Genomic DNA, 12,665 nt, shown 5'->3' on the forward strand with positions numbered 1-12,665 from the left:
TATTTCCGATTATTTATTTGGTAAGTAGCAGTCTGGCGGTCATTGTGGCAAAATACACCCGTTCAGGATGATATCACCTTATTGAGGTTTATTTCGCAATATATAGCCTGCTGTATGTTGAATGGGGGATAGATCGGTGGTTATGGCACTACTGTTGTAATGTGCACCTGCAAAGGGCTTCATAAATGGCAACTGTTAAATATCACATACCTGTGTACAACTTTTGAAAAGGGGCATTATATTAGAAAAGAGGAGGCCAGTGAATATTATTAGGCGTATGGCTTTCAGTAGTGCACTGTAAATGTGTGTGTATATATATATCCCTCCCCCCAAAAATGCAATGTTAAAATGGTGAAGTAAAAAGCTTATGGTTAACTGTAAACTTTTGCCTTAAACATTCAAAATTATGTTAAAAGACAATACATGTATTTTTCCTGTGAATTTTTACTTTGTATGTAGTATGAAGTATGAAGTTATTAAATAAGGTAAAATCATTAGTTCATGTTTCATTGTTAAATAACAAGTATTTTATTATTTTAAAAATAGATTCAGTATAGGTCAGTATATTAGCATAATATTTAAGGACAAATCATTTAATTAAATAAAAGCATTATCAGGTAGCATGCTACAGAAAAATGCCACTTAATACTTGTAACATCATCACTTTTTTTTAATGCAGTTAAGTTCTGGCAGCTGCCATTTTGTTTGTACCATAAATTTAAAAGAAAAAAAAAAGTAAATCTAGCAGTTAATGCTATTTTAATAGGCTATTTTTGTTATACAGGACAGGACATCGAACAGTTTTGTGTTGTCATATCCTCTCCCATGTTTTCGGTTATAGGAAGTGTTAACTTTTAGCATGCAAAATAACAACACTTTCAGGCGCTGTGCTGCTCCTCGGTGAGAATGAACTTCGCATCCCATTCCCGACTGAAATCGCAAAACAGAGCCAAACCCATAAACTGCTTACAGTCGCTATCAGCCAGAGACGCGATGATGACGAGGAGCTTGTGAAAGTCATTCATCAGGGTTCGGCGTTAGTCATGGATGACCCTTCATTTATCACTGATCCGGTGCTGGATACAGACATATAGCGCACTGATTGGACGCAGCGGGGGGATCTAGTGGCGCTTCACATCCAGACCCAGAGCTGGGGAAACACACACTTGCGCGAATTACCTATCTGTACTCCTCTCGCAGCGCTTTCAGGTAGCCTAGACATGCACGCGCGCACTCCCGGCTTTGTTGTAGCTCTGTGAGGAAACAGCGGCTGCTCGTGAAACTCCGTATCTCCGTGTATCCGAGTATCCGGACGGTGACGGTTGATATTCGGCAGAGGCACCCATGAGCGCTGGGCTCATCGATCACCTCCGACCAATCTCCGTTTGCTCTGTGCTTTCAGAGAGGAGATAGAAACATCTTATCTGTCAACATCTGTGTGACTCTCGCGCTCTCCGGACTATCGTTTGGACGGGAGTTGCTGTTTGAAACGAGTAAGGAGGACTTGTTTTGCAAGAAACATCTCTCTGTTTTGTCATTCCCTGAAGAAGTTGACCGTCGTTTAGTGTCGTTTAGAAGTTTTGTCAACGGGATGCTGAAGCACATCAACAGCAGGTAAGAGTTCCGATGACCTCAGCATGCGCGAGCGCTCTTGTAATGTAACTTAATCCACTTTTACCCTTTAATAAAACAGGTCAGTGCAGGTTAATTTTTTTTATTGTTAGTTAAATAAAAATGTATATAGAAAAAAAAATAATTCGGTGCATAAATAGGCCAAATTAGGCTATTTTCTGTATTTAAAGTTTAGTCAAGCGCGCGATAATGTAAATCATATAGTAAACACAGAAGGTGCACACAGGTTGTAAATGTGTTCACGTGCGGTGCGTGTAATCTTCACTGTATAGTAGCCTAATAAGGGCACACAGAGACTTTCACCGTCGCTTGATTAACTTAATCTGTTTGACTTCACCTATTTAAAATATGTATGTACAGCGAATAGCTTGAAATTGTGTCATAAAATGATCAGTTCTTAACTAAACACTTCTGACAAGTTGCCTGTATTTACAGTAATGACGTTCAAAATTATTTTTCATTAACTGATATTTTTCATACTCCAAGTGTATGATGAAGATGTCAGATCAGTGAAAACAATATATAGGCTAGCCTATAAAAATGGATATACAAAATAATAACTTAAGAATGTTGTGCAGCATCTTTAAAATAATCAAACTTAAAAATACACTAAGTCATTTGTATTTTGTATCTAATTGTGTAAGATTATGTTTTCTAAGCAATGACAGTAAAATCATAAAATGAAAGTAGTTATATTGACATTGTAACAATATCCTATGTAAACTATAATATCCCACTGCTTAGATTGCATGTGTTGAAGTTGTCTGTGAGTGTTTCATAAGGACTAATTCACATTTACTAAAGAAGCTGTTTTCCAGAAAACATGCAAAGGATAACTTCCCTGCACATAGTGATTTTTCTTTGACTTGAGTTCTTCTCTCATGATTTCTTCTGCTTAATTCTCAGCTTGCTTAATGGTTGATTCAAAACAGAATCCACTGAAATTTTAAGCTGACGCTCATGAACAAATATTATCTCATAACCGAGTTTTTGCAAGTACAAAAGTATGAGACAATTTCACAAAACACTCTCCGGCTTCTTTTTTTTTTTTTTTTTTTTTTTGTCAGTGTGTGTATGCGAGTGTTTTCTGAGCAACTTTTTTCTCATATTTTAGAGGGAAAAAATATATTTAATTATTTGTTACTTATGCTAGACAAATCGCAGCATTTGCTTTGGTGACTTTGCAACATATTGCTTTAGTGACTTTAATGGCAGTAAGTGTGTCTCTGATTCCCTATTTATAATGTCAAACTGATCTGCACATCAAGGACTAGCTGGGTAGTAGGTAGACTACCCAGACACGCATATTGTATTCAGAAAAGCAAGGCGATAAAAAAGGTTATCAGTTATGTTTTACTTATGAACACATACCTGAAGGTTGTGTTTCGACAGATAAAGAAGCAACTACACTGCGTACACACACACACACACACACACACACACACACACACACACACACACACACACACACTCTGACTGAAAGGCAGCATGGTACTGAGGTATCACCATGTACTGTAATTGTGTTGAAAGCTGATACTGGTGATAGTGATTGGTGAAAGATTCCTGGCCCATCCTAAATGATCTTTTGTTTAAATGTTAGTGTACAATATCTTGCCCGCTAAAGTCAGTGAGTGAACAGAGCACAGACATAGCCTCTCATTTAATCATGCTCCTATATGGCCTCCTATACTTTCATGAAAGATAATTTTCTATTTTCTGTTTTTCATTATCATTTAAAAAAAAAAAAACACGTTTCTGTCACCTGGTTGTTTCGACTAGTTTAGGCATTCTACTGAAGTTTTTGTCATTTGCGATTTTTTTTTTTAAGCACATCTGATTATTAGAAATCGTTCAGGTCAGTAAGGTCAATTTGAAATTGTAATATACGACTCAGACTGTACCATTTGTTTATGTACAAGATGTTTGAGATACGAATGTGAATGTTTTTTTGGACACAGAATAGGCATGTTTGAAAATGCGTTTGCAAAGGGAGATATCTATTATGGGGGATGCATTTATTTATTTATTTTATTTTGTGTGTGTGTGTGTACATGCTGAGAGACCTTTGACTAATCTGAAGTGTAGCCGAAATCAATTTTTTATGTTGCCTTGAACTTGGCCTTTGTTCACTTGGGAGACAGGGAGGGGGGAAAGAAACGGTCAACAGAAAAACTTAAACTGATTTTATTATTTCACATTAAAGTTAGAGTGATTGATAGGAGCACTTTCAAACTCTGAAGTGTCATTTATATCATGACAGATACAGCTTTTTTTTAAGGAGCCGTGGCAGGCCAAAGCGCGTGGGACGGAGAGAGTGTGTGCATGTTTGATCTCACATCAAATAAAAGAAGCAAGAGAGCACCATTTGTTACTGTAATGATGCTAATATTGTCACATATAGTGGCCCTCTTTTCCTCATGAAGGCCAGTACAGATGTTTATTGGCTGGGGGTTGTCATGGTAATGGGATTCATTGAGGGAAGATTGATTGACAGAACCTGTCCAGTGCGGCCAGATGTTTTATCATCTCGTTGTTGCTCCTGCTTTCACACCTGCTTAAAAAATCAGCATACATATCATTTCATTATTCAAAGCCCAATTAGTCAGTGTCTTCTTTTTAATCATTCCCTGTCAATGGGAGGCATGACAGCTAATTGCAAAAACATTTATTTTCATGTAATTTCATTTTCAAGGCAATAGCACTCTAACATGATTAATAATTGTCAGGAGCACAATTGTTGAGAACAGATAAATAGGCATTGTTTTTTTTTAGTTTTTTTTACACCGGTTTGTGTGCGATTGTATATGGATGTGACTATTCATATCTCCACACTTCCTTCCTGATGGTATGGGACTGATTTAGCAGCTTGTTAAATGTAGTGCATGAACAATTGGGAGCCGGCGTCGCATAGTGTACACACACACACACACACGCGCGCGCACACACATACACACGCACCGACGGGGGCCTGAATGGCGTGTAACATTTGGAGTAGGCTCATTGCTGCCCAGCCATGCCTAAAGAGGAATACACTGCCGTTTTTGCCGGCAACCCAACACCAGCTCAAAGCTCACTGACTTGAGTGCACATGCCAAACGACAGCCGTAGAACCACAAGCCCCGTGCCTCTTACGACCCTCTGTTCTTTTGTGTGAGTGTGACATAGGTGCATCACGTATCGAGAGGAGAGGTGAGAAAGCAAATAATGTTTGTGACTTGCATGACCGGATGTAATGTTTTTCGCGACCTATGCGAGGCTTAATTAAAACGTCACACGGCAGACGCTATGATGTCGCAGAGCTAAAGTGAACAGCTCGAACGTATTGATGTGCCTCTGTTGTGCCGCTTAATTGACATTTTGAGCAATGCACTTTCACTCGTCTGTTAACGGTCGGAGTGTGCTAATATTTCAGAGAAGAAAGGAATTGTCTGTGTTTAAGACCCATCCCCTTGACCTAGACTCTTTAATGCAAAGCCTTTTCTTTTAAGTCTGTCACTCTGATTTATGCTCAACTCCTCAATGCATTGAAAATGCGGAGAATACTTCAAATAGGATTATACACACACACACACACACACATACACACACACACACACACGGACGCACACTCTGGTTGGAATCCACTCTTTTGAGACGGCCAAAAATGCAAATAGTTTTTAAATGGTAAAACGGATTGCTAAGTGCCTAATAATGCCATTACAGACAACAAAACAAATCCATTCTTGTGGAAACTACCAAAGAATTGTTAGGCAGTGTGACTGTACTGGACACCTTTTCCCATTGTCGTCTCCTAAAAGACAACGTTGACTTGCCAGCATAGTTTTCAAAAGATGGTGGCTGCTTGTGTTTGCTGGGAATTTGAACAGAGTGGCTCAGGGTACTAGGCAAAAAGAGGTTTCAGTCAGTGTGTTTGTTTCAAAACAGCGGGACAATGGGGAATCCATTTTTCAACGTTCAGTAGGGTTTTGTGTCTGTGTGTCTTTAGGTCGCTGTACTTGGCTGATCAGTTTATTTTTCAGAGGGGTGAAATCCGCTTGCAGCCTTCCAGAAATTCTTTTTTTCCTCCCCTCTTTTATAGTGAAGAGTGGCGAATGACCTCTCCCTGTGAGCCGCTATGAAAAATTCATGGTCTCCTCCCTCTTCGAGCCATTATGTCAACATCTAAAAATACTTTATTTCACACTGGCGCCTCTGTGATGGTCAATGATAAACAAACTGCAAAAACCACCAGCTCTGGCTGGCAACACTTTGGGATTGGCAAATAAATAAATAAAAATTTCCAGTTGCATCAAAAAAGTTGGACGGTTCTGTTGTGTTACATGCAAGCGTATGTCTTTTTGGTGAAATATGCAGTGCGACCAGTGCGGAAGACAAAGATTGTGTGAATTCTGTCGAGTGCGAAACAGGGAAATCATGGCAGCTTTAAAGTTGGCTCCACCTCCAACCTTAAATCTGTTGGGTTTTTTCCATCTTGTGAAAATTTATATTTGATGGCAGTTAATATACAAGGGGGGCTTGGTGTTGTTACGCTGTGCTATAGGATTTGCTGCCGAGTGCCCTCTGCCAACTGTCGAATTGTATGTGCCAAATAAATGTATGATAGTAAAGAAAGAATGAGTTGTCAATGGTAGTTGATTCATTGAAGTATTTGTGTCTGTTGAAGGCTTTTTTAGCTATTATTTATCGGATAGTGGAGGCAGATCTGAGGATTAGGATCAGAACATGACACAAGCTGGAGTCGAACCCAGATTCCTGACGGTTTTTTTAATGCTGAGTGGTGCCTGACTCAACCCTCACATTGTCTTATAAAATGTGCCTTTACCACATATGACTAGTGACCAAAACACCTGTTATTTTAGTTAACTGCAGATTGCACATTAAATAACTTGTCTATTTTGACGGGAACATTATATCCATTCCCCATATTTCTTGACATTATTACAGCTGTTTCTTGGATTATCTTGGATTGATGATTCAAAATAATGGTGTGTGTGTGTGTGTGTGTGTGTGTGTGTGTGTGTGTGTGTGTGTGTGTGTGTGTGTGTGTGTGTGTGTGTGTGTGTGTGTGTGTGTGTGTGTGTGTGTGTGTGTGTGTGTGTGTGTGTGTGTGTGTGTGTCCAAAAGTGCTGCTCTAGTAACATTTCTTAGTTTTTTTCCCTGTGAAAACCATGATACATTTTTGATGAATAATATAAAAAAAACTTTAATACTTTGAATAAAAAAGTATATAAAGTATATAATTTTTTTTTTTACTGTCACTTTTGACCAATAAAATGCATCATGGCTCAATAAATGTGTGTGTGTGTGTGTGTGTGTGTGTGTGTGTGTGTGTGTGTGTGTATATATTATTATTTATTTTTTTAATCCTACTGTCTCAATACTGTTGAACAGTTGAACATTGGCATGTGTGTGTGTTCTTTGATAGTTTTTATTTTTTTATTTTTTTAACAAGGTTAGAAATTCATTCTTGACGCACTTGTCCTCTCCTGACTATATGTGTGTCCTTTAGTCCTCTGCTCCATTTGAATCTACCTGTGCGTCCTTTGTGGGGTGCTGAGTTTGGATTGGCTGACGCCATACCTGCCGTCAGACTCTTTTATAGAATAGGACAGGTCAGTCATGTTTGTCCGTACCTTACGACACCCACCTTACGAAGCTTCACCTTTTAAGTTCTCATGCACTCCACTCCACTGCAGCTGGCACAAGGTGAGGACTTCTCATCACATGCAATCTACTTCTTCAATGACCTCTTAAAATCCTGATTCGTTGGACTCGAGAGACAGGTATGATTTGTACTACGTTTTTGCAGTTTATCATTCTCGTATGGCCTTTAATAATAAATATATAATTCATTTAGACCATCACGATTTAACAATGTGAATACAGGTTTACAGGTGAATATGTTTAAAATGCTTTCATGACTTGGGAAGTAACTTTTTTTTTTTTCTCTCAGTGATAATTTACCAGGCAATAAATGATTGAAAGGAAAATACATATTTGAGCAAGTCAGCGGTCATAGTTCACCAAGCGCCAGATGCTGTGATATTTTATACTTCATTGTTCCCATTTTGTTCTCATGTGTCCTCCAGTATCTTGTTTGGCATCCATATTTTATGAGAGCCGCAGTAAATAAAATGGAGGCTGCTGTGTATAAGTGTGTGAGGATGTTTGAGGGAGGGATGTAAACATGAACCGTGCTCTCCCGTGGCAGAATAGGGGTTCGCGCAAAGGTCTTTCTGGTTCTTGGTGAGGCCATCAGTCTTCCCTTTTGTCACTGTTACAGCCAAACCAAACCCCCCCGCAACTCCTTTCGGCTTTCTTGGAGAGGATTCAGCAATCCTGCGGGCGCAGCTTTGTGACCAGCATGGTCAGCCCCACGTAACCTTTTAAGTCCAGCTGCGGCGTTCCACGGCAGATATGTTCATTAAGGAGAGGAGCAAGGCTTTTGTCTCCCCCGTCAGCAGAGACTGTGAGCAAGCGGGGTTTTTTTCATTCAAATAACCGCCCACTTGATCTCACAGCGGCTTAGGTGCAAAGGTTGTGCCGCTAGTAATATTTTTTGTTTTTGCTTTACCAAAAGCTACCATTTTTTAGGGGCTAAAAACAACTAAGAACAATTTAAAGAATGATAATGAATAAAATAACGTTGTTCTCACTTTTTCTGCACGAGTCTCCCTTCAGTTGGAGCGTTTCTTTTGCAGACGCTTTAGAATGTGTGTTCGGTGCACCATAATTTACCATATTTTTATTTTTTGCTTTCATTTTTAGCGTTAGGAATTGAAACAGAACAGACCTCTTGATAGCTTTCTTTGGATTAAGATCACGGAGGTTGAGAGGCCAGGATGAGGGATTCGTCTTTCTAATGGCTGTGATGAAATTTTTTGCCACTGTAATTTATGTGTTTCTCAACATAACTTTATGAGCACTTACTTTTGGAATGCAGTAACCCCCTTTTCCCATTAGTTTCAGCTTTACAGGAAGGCCCACTCAATATTGCTTTAAATACCATATGAAAACCACCAAATTATAGAATTATATTTTCCCCTAAGTGAGGAGGTAAAAGGGGCCGTCATATATAATTCATGCCGAATGATTTCTCTTAAAAAGGCGTTTGAATTAATGTGAAGAACATGAGAGGTTCACTGCCTGCACTGTATGCTACAGAACATGGCAGGTAGTGTCTCTGGCCAATCAGATCCTTTACTCCTCCAAAAGAGAGAGATAGCAGGAGGGGGTGAGAGACACATGAAAGACGTAATGAAGGTTAGTGAAATGGAGAGCAATACATCTTGCACATTGAGCTCGCTACTTGTTAAAGCGACAGGGCCTAACCAGAAAGGAATTTGCTTGATGGATGAATTTTACCCGTCTAATGGATACAAGCACTTGAAAAATGAAAACATCGATCCGTTCCCCAAGTTTTTCCATCCTTCTAATGAGAATGGGTGTTACGAAAGATTTTGAGAGGGTAGCAGGGACAGTCTTTTGCCCGATGATTCGGAGAAAATGTATCTCGGGTTTCAGTCACAGCTGAACTGCCGCTCTGTCTATTGTATATATTACAGAAGGAAGAGAAGACGCTCGATTTGTCTCACTATTGATGTGCAAATTCAGAATCTCTCAGATATTTCCTCTGTCATTAAGCTGGAGTTTTCTTTGAACCCCGTTAGCCCCCATTCAAAAGCGAAACAAAAATGTATTTTTCTGCTTGTTGCTATGGACACAGTGGTTTACTCATGTTAGCTAACTTCAAATTTCAGTACTGTTGCTTTGGAATTTGTACGAAAATTTTATTTTGGTGTCATTAGATCTGTGGTTGTCAACTCAACTGCTGGGTCGCGACCCAAAAATGACCCGCAGGTCTGTTCCCACAGGCTCTCTGATAGCAGGAGAAATTAAAAATAATTAAAATACTAAAACAAAAAATCACGTTTGGATAGCAAAATAAACAGGCTTATCAACGTTTAAAGTTGATGCGAAAACACCTCCATTATTATTCTTTATTATTCCTTTATTATTTATTTATTCATTTATTTATTTATTTATTTATATGTTGTTTGTTTTTGTTCATGGCTGCCCGTCCAATCAAGCTATTGTATTTCTAAACAAATTCACCTGCCATATTTTGTAATATAGTATGACTAAAATGAAACCTATAGTTGGCATAGTGTTTCCGCTATTATGTATATATATGCCATTTTGTGCATTTTCAGCAAATGGTTTAGCAGATTTTAGGACCTATACTGTTCAAAAACATTCCTTCCATAAAATATTTTATGATAATAATAATAAATAAATATGTATATATATATATATATACTGTATATTAAGATGCTATTAAATTTAAATACATTTTTCTGTTAATATAAAGGTAAAAAAAAAAAATCTAAATTCTGTTCTTCACAGTGGCTATTTATTGCAGGAGTCACGGCTCTTGCACTCCTGCTGTATATTCTCAAAGCGCGGTTTCTTTATCTGTCCTTATTGGGAGGCGATTGGCGGCGGTCACCGAGCAGACGGGGTGAGAGCGTGAGGCCACGATGATGATGGCGAGGGCGGAGAGACGTGAGATCCAGAGCTCGCCGGGTGCGTGAGCAGGCCGGGCTGAATGTCACACACCTCGCCCCCTCCACACACTTGTGCGGTGCTCTCATGGCACACTGTTAATTAATCTGTAGCTTCCAGCCAGACGGGCCCAGCTCACGCAGCCAGCTGGGAGATGGTTTAGACCAGGCGTGCACTCCCTCTGATGGCTCACTCTCTGGCACTGTCTGCCAGGTTACATCAGGTGTGTGTGGGTGTGAGCCTTGCTTGTGTGGGTGTAAGTGTTTTTTTTGTGTGTGTGTGTGTGTGTGTGTGTGTGTGTGTGTGAAGGGGGGGAAATAGGAAAACTACAGTGAAAAAAAAACTTGCATTGATTTCCTGGCCATTGTACAGTAACCCGGACTCTCTACTAAAAGGGGAGAAATCCATTTCCTTTGGGAAGGAAAGAGGATGTTTCCTATACAAGTTATTCAACTTGCTTTCACAAAGGAAACTGAAGGCAAACCTTAGAATGAATAGAATACTTTAGTTTCCACTTTATCTTTATGAATGTAGTCAAACTTTATCTTTCCTTAAGTTAAGCTCAGCTGGATGATCATGATTTGGCTTTTTAACAAAAGTAGGGTTTTGGGCTGTTAAACAGTAAGCCAATAAAGGCTGTGTGGTGCAGTGATTGTACCACATATGTGACCCTGGACCACAAAACCAGTTACATGGGTTATTTTTTTAAATTGAGATGTATACATCTAGCCTGGATGCCAGCCGAACTTAGCCCCACCCCCACAACATTTTTAGGTCGGGAAGTTCGGTCTGGACTTCGATCCATTGTGGAGCTATTATGCCCGAACCAGAGCTGTTCGGACCAATCAAATTGTCAGGGCGGGCTTTATACGATGATGGACAGATGATCAACTGTAACGTAATCATCCACGTCACCAACGAGCGCTTGGGTTGAATTCGTTTACAACAAAGATGACTGCCGCTGGAGAATCGAGATTTCACACTTACAAATAAGTCAGATAGAATAAATGCACATTTGGCGTACTGTCCGAAGAGAGGCTCCGGGCTTGGTATTCGGCCTGAACCCAAAGTACTCCCCCAGTACATTTCAGGCTGTGGAAGAACAGGCCAAGAGTGATTGGAGGGATGCTGGAAACTGTCAAGGAATGTTAGGTGAGTTGACAGAGTGAATAAATATATGCTTCCTCTCATGCTGATAGGGTAGACATGGTAATTGTTTGATGACAAGTTGATTGGATTGATTATTTGAACGTGCTCCTCCCGAACTTTGTTTATAAAACATCATGTGTAGATTCCGCCATCGCGTCTGTTATAGAATATATCGACAGCGCATTAATTGTAAAAGACGAACAGAGAACGGCGATCAAGGCATTTGTCGATCGGAAAGATGAATGAAGAACATACGTCACTTACTCTGTTGCTCTGATTGGTTGTAGGTCTATCCAATTGAGTGCAGAGGCATTTTCTTTCCTGGTTCGGTTGAAACACGCCCCATAATCACTGCCCAATGGAGCAGTATCAGACTCATATTCTGACTAGAATCTGAGTATGACGACGTCAGGCTAGTATACATCCATTATACATAAATAAGCTCTCCATTGATGTATGGTTTGTTAGGATAGGACAATATTTGGCTGAGATACAACTATTTGAACATCTGGAATCTGAGGGTGCAAAAAAATCGCCTTTAAAGTTGTCCATTTATGTTCGCGATTGTGCTGCATTCACTCACAAAAATAAATGTTTTATATATTTACGGTAGAAAATTTACAAAATATCTTAATGGAAAATTATCTTTACTTAATATCCTCATGATTTTTGGCATAAAAGAAAAATCGATAATTTTGACCCATACAATGTATTGTTGGCTATTGTCACAAATATACCCGTGAGACTTGTGACTGGTTTTGTGATCCAGGGTCACATATAAGGGGTTTTTAGTGCAACTTGATCGTGGCTCATCCAGTCAGATTGTAGAATATTAGAACCGAACAAAACTGGAAAAAGTCATTTGAATTCAGTCATTTGATTCAGTCATTTCAACACTTTAGTCCTGAATTCATACCGTTTTTGCAAAGGTGCAATTGTAGCTTTGCTTCATCTGCATGTATGCATGTTAGTCTGATTATTGTTGATTACTGATAATTGTCCTCTGCATTGTATATTTGCAAATATACATATTGTGACATTTGACAGAGAGCTTCTCTACATAAAAACCCACTGGATCTAGGGCTGTGCAATTAATTGAATTTCGATTTCGATTTTGGCTCCCAACGATTACCAAAATAGTACAATCGAGTAAAAACGCTTATTTTTCCATATTCTGTTTTGAAAGAACGCTCTAATTTTGTCTTGTGTTCTGAATGACGCGCGCACGCGCACATCCGCCCCTCCCGATGCCATAAACTCTCTCAGCTCGAATGTTTAAACTGATAAGACTTAAAAAGAAGTGAAAATGATAAACTTTA

The 12,665-nt window shown here is 39.3% G+C and overlaps 1 protein-coding gene across 2 annotated transcripts in view; it reads left to right on the top strand.

Annotated features, from left to right (window-relative positions):
- The first annotated feature begins 1,104 nt into the window (after positions 1 to 1,104).
- tenm3 (teneurin transmembrane protein 3) overlaps positions 1,105 to 12,665 on the top strand; it is a 271,342-nt gene continuing 259,781 nt past the window's right edge. For both annotated transcript variants that reach the window (XM_081360456.1, XM_081360457.1), the window contains exon 1: positions 1,105 to 1,614. The gene's annotated coding sequence lies outside the window, so the exon portion shown is untranslated. The remainder of the gene's footprint in view (positions 1,615 to 12,665) is intronic.

The sequence above is a fragment of the Scardinius erythrophthalmus genome (genome assembly GCF_964197995.2).
Source record: "Scardinius erythrophthalmus genome assembly, chromosome: 3".
NCBI classification, from domain to species: Eukaryota; Metazoa; Chordata; class Actinopteri; order Cypriniformes; family Leuciscidae; genus Scardinius; species Scardinius erythrophthalmus.